General features: G+C 48.0%; 1 pseudogene; it reads left to right on the top strand.

The window, feature by feature from the left end:
- Positions 1 to 208: 208 nt before the first annotated feature.
- Positions 209 to 305, top strand: LOC149336626 (U6 spliceosomal RNA; annotated as a pseudogene).
- The last annotated feature ends 6,873 nt before the right edge of the window (positions 306 to 7,178 follow it).

The following is a 7,178-nucleotide window of genomic DNA, read 5'->3' as shown; positions in this document are numbered from 1 at the left end:
CGCTTAGTGCAACAAAGTCATACTGGTTTTATTTATTGGGGTTTATCGTCCCAAAGCAACTCAGGCCATGAGGGACGCCGTAGTGAAGGGCTTCGGAAATTTTGACGACCTGGGGTTCTTTAACGTGCACTGACATCGCACAGCACACGGGTCTCTAGAATTTCACCTCCATGTAAATTCAGCCGCCGCGGCCGGGATGGAACCCTTTGTGCTTCCAAAGTACATATACTAAAATTGGAACGATACAAAGAAGATTGGCATGGCTGCTGCGCAAAGTCATACTAGCTGAAACTTGGCTAAATGAATCCTCAACCCCGAACCGCAGGCCATACTCCAAACTGCGATGTTTTTCGTTACGACCGCATAGGCAAACGAGTCGCCATCGTCTTGATAGCCACTAACCGCAACCTTCAGTGCTACAGATTAAAAGTAAAGTCACCTTCACTTCGAGTGCGCTCAATCAAAAGAGATAAAAGGTTTGTTGACCCGAGACACACAAGCCAAGCAGACGTGATGGGGGTTAAAATATATTCCTAATTCTAGAAACCGTGTGAAGCCGTTTGGTGGTAGTTCTTGAGCGACAATCAATGGGCTCAGAATGCTTGAAAAATTACTAAGAACTTTGAAAACTGCGGAAGGGAGGACGTCCTGCTTAGCTTTGTAATGTCACAAAGTAATCAACCACAAATCTATAGATTGTTTTCACATTGCTGCCCAGAAGGGACCTGTGTAGCGCTCTGTCTCGCATGGCTAAGATCACTGAGGATACGTGCAATTGATGAGCACATACAAATTCCATTGCTTTGAATGAAAAGCGAACTGTTCCATTCCACGGATGTCGATCTTAAGTACTACACAGTAGCTCAAGGAAGCCGGCAGTTGAGATGCAATTCGAATTCTGAAATTTTACAGCTCCATGCTGGTCTGTACAGTTCTTGATGCGACTGACCAAGTCGACATGAGGGACGGCATAATAGAAGTCCTTTATGTCGACAGAAAATCTTGTCAATGTCGTTTCGCCGTCACCTTCTAAAAAATCAACCACAGGTCCCTCATTTTTTACCAAAAATGGGTTGCCAACTGTTAGAAGCTTCAGTTGTTTTTGTAAAAATTATGGTCAGACTTCTGGAACAGAAATCCTGCAACCACGAACTGTAAAGCAGCTTTTTAGCCGATACGCGCCGATTTCTGCAGGCTGCTTACCCACTGACACTTTTGTCCTCAGTGGCTGAGGCCGTGTTGAGAGCCAAAGAAGAAAAAAGAATAAGAGATAAGGATAAAGTCGCAGTCATTCCCTACACACACGGTATTTCACACAACTTAAGAATGATAGGAAAAAGAGTAGGAATAAATGCTTTATTTTCAGCTCCGTATCGCTTGCCAAGCCTCTGCAAGCGCGTTAATCAAATGGGTCGTAAGCACTCAGGATGCACCACAGATCATCGCGCCCAGTTCGTTTCTTGTGCTCAAGGCGGCGTGAATTTCTATTCCGTTGTCTCGCGGTCATGCATACGTAGGCCAAACCGGCAGATGTCTTAATAAGAGATTGTCCGAGCACAAATACAATGTAACGCAGCAACAAATCTCAGGCGATCTTGGCATTCACTGCCAAGATTGTAAATGCGCTCCTGAGCTGGGCAACACGACTGTGCTGCGCAGGTTCGATGAAAAAGCCACGCGAAAAATCACTGAAGCCGTAAAAATCGCGCATCTTAGAAAGTTGTGTCAGCACTCCCTCCATAGCCCTTAAAGATAATGAATTGCGCTTTTTATCGGTAGCTGGATGATCTGAGTTCTCTGTTACTTCTGGTGGCGATGACCATTTTTCTGACTCGGTTGCTCTTCTTATTTTCTTGATGCTGCTGTATATTTTTAGCGAAGTGCGGGAAAAAATAAACCTTCAGTTGCAGGTCAGCGCTGTGTGTGTCTCGTTTCTTTTCTTGTCCCTTAGTAGCTTGCAGTTCTGCTTTGCTATGAACCAACTAGCCCGCGATGTGTTATTCAAGCTTGTGAGGTATCGTAAAGTGCGCAATAGAAAATTAACTAAAAACGATTTTCTGTATTTCACTCTAACAGACAATGCAGTCGGTGGAAAAAGCAAAGAGATAGACGACTGCCGTAGTGGAGGGCTACCGAATATTTTCGATCATGTGGATATTTTTAACGTACAGTCGCGAGCAAAAAATGTTACCACAGATCCCTGGCGATCAGAATTGGGATCTCTCCCCAGGCGGCGCTGCGCTTCGCAGACCTCCTACCGGGCCGTTTCCATGTTTGCAGCCTAGGGGGTGACGGCAGGAAGTGCGCTTTATCAAGCGTGCACCGCCCGAGCATTGAAGTGCCGACCCTACGCGAGTGTGCATGCGGCTTTTATTTTGGGGCGGTCATCATGAGCAAAAATGGCTTCTTTTTATTACTGTTTTTTTATGTTCGCGATGGTTTGTCAAAACGAACTCGCAGGAACAATAGATGATAGCGCTGCTTTTAGCCAGAAATTTTGCCGGTCCGTGACAGTCCGCTGAACCCCCCTAATACTGTGGAATGGGAACTGCCCGGCATTCTCGTGATCAGCCTCTTCGCCACCCGCAGCGCCACGCGTTGTCATTCCAGCGCTCCGGTGTTCCGTCATGCGTGCTAATCTTTTTGGCTTGCGACTGTACCCTGATATCGCACAGCGCATGGATTCTTTTCAGCTTCGACCCCAAGTAAACACTGCCTTCAAAGCCGGGATAGAGTGGCATCATCGGGCCCACCACCCGAGTGCCCTATTCACTGAGCCATTTTGAATGGCGGAAGGGATCCTGCTACCACTGCAACTTCGGCAAGAAAGATATTTTCACGCTATGACAAACCCGTCAGCACAATGCCCAACGGCTGTCCAAAGTTATTTTCCATTGAAATGCTGCGCAAATAGATGGCATCTTGGTGCTGGCGGAGTGATGTATATTTGCTTCGTAGCGCTTTAGAAACCTATTAACCCTAGCTATATCAGGCACGCATAACGAATAGGGTTCGACTTGCTTTTTTAAACCACAGACAACACCCCCCCCCCCCCCCCCCCCCCCCCCCCCCCCCCCCGCCCTCCGTGAAGGCGCTCGTCTACTCAGCCGGAGTACCCGGGTTCCAACCGCACCGCGCCGGCCGCATTTCGATGCAGACGACGCCTGCGTGCTGTGCGATGTCAGCGCACGTTAAAGATCCCCATGTGGTCGAAATTACTCCGGAGCCCTCCACTTCGGCAATTCTTGCTTTCTTTCTTCTTTAACTCCGCCCTAACCCTCCCCTTACGGCGCAGTTCAGGTGTGCATCGAAATATCTGAGACAGATATTGCGTCATTTACTTTCCTCGAAACCAACTAATTAGCCCCTGTTCATGGATTCCTCACCGTAGTCGTCCCTGTTGGCGTTGTCATACCACACCACCTGACAACCATGGCATATAGTAGAACAGCGAAACGCCACCTGCCACGGCGAGAGCGGAGGAACGGACAACCCGAACGTGGCTACCACGGGAAGATCTCGGAGGCCGGCTAGCAGCGTAAGACGCCAGCTTCCAGCTGTGGCAGGTGGCGTGCGGAGAGCTGCGTTGAAGTCACCCGTCAATTTTTGTGGTTTTATTCATTTAGCTTTAACGGGGAATCTCTTGTAGGCTTTCTATTGCCCCCCCCCCCCCCCCCCCCCCCCACATCAGCTGGTGTAATAAAGCGCATGCATTGTGTAATGAAGTAAGTCTGAGAACTGTGCTTCTTATGCAACCAAGTTCGAGCAGTTTGACAATTTTCATGTAAAGGAATCTTCAGACGTGGAGTGAATAATCATTTTTCAATGTCGAAGTGCAAATGAGCAGCTTAGATACAACGGCAGACACAATAGGACGCAGTCAACACAAGAACCTCCTGGCGAAGTGCCGTGATAAATTTATTGCAACATACAGAATGTCCGCAAGGCGACTTTTTCATTCTCACTGTAAGCAGGTATTTGGAAATGAACTCGGAGTAGCGAAATTGATATCGAAAGAAGTTATGAATATTGCACAACAAGTGACGCTCTATTATAAAAAGGAGCATGCCCTGGGTGGCCAAGCCTGCTGTAGTCTACAGTTTATCATTGCGAAAGCAATATGTGGCTCATCGGAAACGAAACGCCGGGTCAGCGTTCACCAGCTGCAGTAGTCGCAGGACAGCCAGATGACGTCAGCATGATATAAACAGAAAAACAACATTTCTTCCGAATATGCAAGCGATTCAGCCAAGGACTTTCAGATTGCGAGGCGAGCATACAACGCACATGCCATAAAACACAATGCTTCTTGACGAACAAAGGTGAACGTAAGATATGCGTTGCCTTACGAGTTTATGCCAATGAGTGGGCGTGTCATTACAAAAGAAGAAAAAATCATCACAACATAAATGAAATTAAACGGAGATTAAAATACAAAACCGATGCATTCGCATTCATAGCACAAAACTAGGCTAAAGTGCGCTCGCAATTTTTGCGACATAAATCCGTCAGTATACAATCTTTGATTTTCAGACAAATATCGAAGCAGTGATGCTGTGTCCAGTTCTAAAATGTCACTTATCAGCAAGACAATGCAGCAGCGCGCAAATGTGAACAAAGCTTAAAACATGCGATATCGTGTATTTATGTCCCTGCGTTAGTAACCAAGTGATTAATACTGGATGTCCGTCAGATTTTAGAAAAATTACGTCTCGCGTGACGGCTAATCGTTGGGCACTTAATTATGTGGTAAGGCGCATGAGATTGTACACCAGTTGCAGGAGCATCATCATGATATCGGCGCGTCTATCAGAAGATTTCACTGCCTGTGCCCGGACAGGTGCTCTCTGAGGCTCTCCTTATCTAAACACGCGAATGAGCACCGGGTACAGCGATAGCCCTCTGCGATAGTGTGGGTCAGCATATGACGCTTTAAAACCCCTCGCACTTACGCTGCATAATCGCATATATCACACTGGAAGGGTCTTTCCCTGGTTTAAATTTGCTTGTGCCGATTTAATTTTGAAGACTCTGCACACCTGAAAGGGCATAAATCGCACTTGTACGTTTTTTCGCCGGTGTGCGTACGCTTAAGTATAGTGAGGTTGCTGGAGCTTGCAGCTGCAAAGAGCACATGTCGCAATTGAAGGGTTCCTAGAAAGTATGCTTTCGCTTGTGCATGGTAAGATAGGAAGAGCGCGCAGCGGTAAAAGCGCACAGGTCGCACTTATACGGTTTTTCGCCGGTGTGCGTACGCTTATGTATAGTGAGGCTGGTGGAGCTTGCAGCTGCAAAAGAGCACATGTCGCATTTGAAGGGTTGGTCGCCAGCATGCTTCCGCTTGTGCAAAGTTAGATCGGAAGGATGCGCAGTTGAAAAAGCGCACAGGTCGCACTTGTACGGTTTTTCGGCAGTTGTGCGTACGCTTATGTATAGTGAGGTTGCCGGAGGTTGCGGCTGCAAAAGAGCACATGTCGCATTTGAAGGGTTTGTCGCCAGTATGATTCCGCTTGTGCACAGTTAGATTGGAAGAATGCGCAGTTGAAAAAGCGCACAGGTCGCACTTGTACGGTTTTTCACCAGTGTGCGTACGCTTATGTATAGTGAGGTTGCTGGAGCTTGCAGCTGCAAAAGAGCAGATGTTGCAAATGAAAGGTTTCTCGCCAGTATGCGTTCGCTTGTGCTTGGCTAGAGTGTCATAGCGCGCAGCTGTAAAAGAGCACAAGTCACACTTGAAAAGGTTTTTTCGCCAGTGTGCGTACGCTTGTGACGAGTTAAGGTCCAAGAGTCGTCAGTTCTAAAAAGGCACATGTCGCACTTTAACGGTTTCTCACCAGTGTGCATAGTATCGTGTCGTTTGACGCATCGAAACTCTGCAGCTGCAGAAGTACAAGTGTTGCGATTAAACAGGCTTTCGCCAGTGTGCATAGAATCGTGTGGATTGACACAACCAGGCTCTGCAGTTGCAAAAGTGCACGTGTTGGCAATTGATCAGCCTTTCGCCAGTGTGCATGGTATTGTGTGGACTGACATATCCAGACTCTGCAGGTGTAAATGTGCACGTGTCGCGATTGAATCCGCTTTCGCCAGTTTGCGTACTAAAATGTGGAGTGACATTTCTCCAGTCTGCAGCTGTAGAAGGACACATGTCGCGACTGAAGCTGCTCTCGCCACTTTGCGTACTATATTGTGGAGTGAAATTTCTCGGGTCTTCAGCTGTAGAAGGACTCATGTCGCGACTGAAGCTGCTGTCGACACTGCGGGTACTATATTGTGCAGTGAAATTTCTCGGGTCTGCAGCTGTAGAGGGACACAGGTCGCGACTGAAGCTGCAGTCGACACCGTGGGTACTATATTGTGCAGTGAAATTTCTCGGGTCTGCAGCTGTAGAGGGACACGTGTCGCGACTGAAGCTGCTGCCGACACTGTGGGTACTATATTGTGCAGTGAAATTTCTCGGGTCTGCAGCTGTAGAGGGACACGTGTCGCGACTGAAGCTGCTGTCGACACTGTGGGTACTATATTGTGCAGTGAAATTTCTCGGGTCTGCAGCTGTAGAGGGACACGTGTCGCGACTGAAGCTGCTGTCGACACCGTCGGTACTATATTGTGCAGTGAAATTTCTCGGGTCTGCAGCTGTAGAGGGACACGTGTCGCGACTGAAGCTGCTGTCGACACTGTGGGTACCATATTGTGCAGTGGAATTCCTCGGGTCTGCAGCAGTAGAAGGACACGTGTCGCGACTGAAGCTGCTGTCGACACTGTGGGTACTATATTGTGCAGTGAAATTTCTCGGGTCTACAGCTGTAGAAGGACACATGTCGCGACTTAAGCTGCTCTCGACACTGTGCGTACTATATTGTGGAGTGAAATTTCTCGGGTCTGCAGCAGTAGAAGGACATGTGTCGCGACTGAAGCTGCCCTCGCCACTGTGCGTAACATATTGTGGAGTGAAATTTCGCGGGAATGCAGCTTTAGAAGGACACGTGTCGTGACTGAATCTGCTCTCGAAACTTTGCGTACTATATTGTGGAGCGAAATTTCTCGGGTCTACAGCTGCTGAAGGACACATGTCGCGACTAAAGCTGCTCTCGACACTGTGCGTATTATATTGTGGAGTGAAATTTCTCGGGTCTGCAGCAGTAGAAGGACATATGTCGCGACTGAATCTGCTCTCG

The sequence above is a fragment of the Amblyomma mixtum genome, chromosome 7, assembly GCF_055824585.1.
Source record: "Amblyomma mixtum isolate Tamu chromosome 7, ASM5582458v1, whole genome shotgun sequence".
In the NCBI taxonomy this organism is placed as follows: Eukaryota; Metazoa; Arthropoda; class Arachnida; order Ixodida; family Ixodidae; genus Amblyomma; species Amblyomma mixtum.
This window is presented reverse-complemented; position numbering and strand designations above follow the sequence as displayed.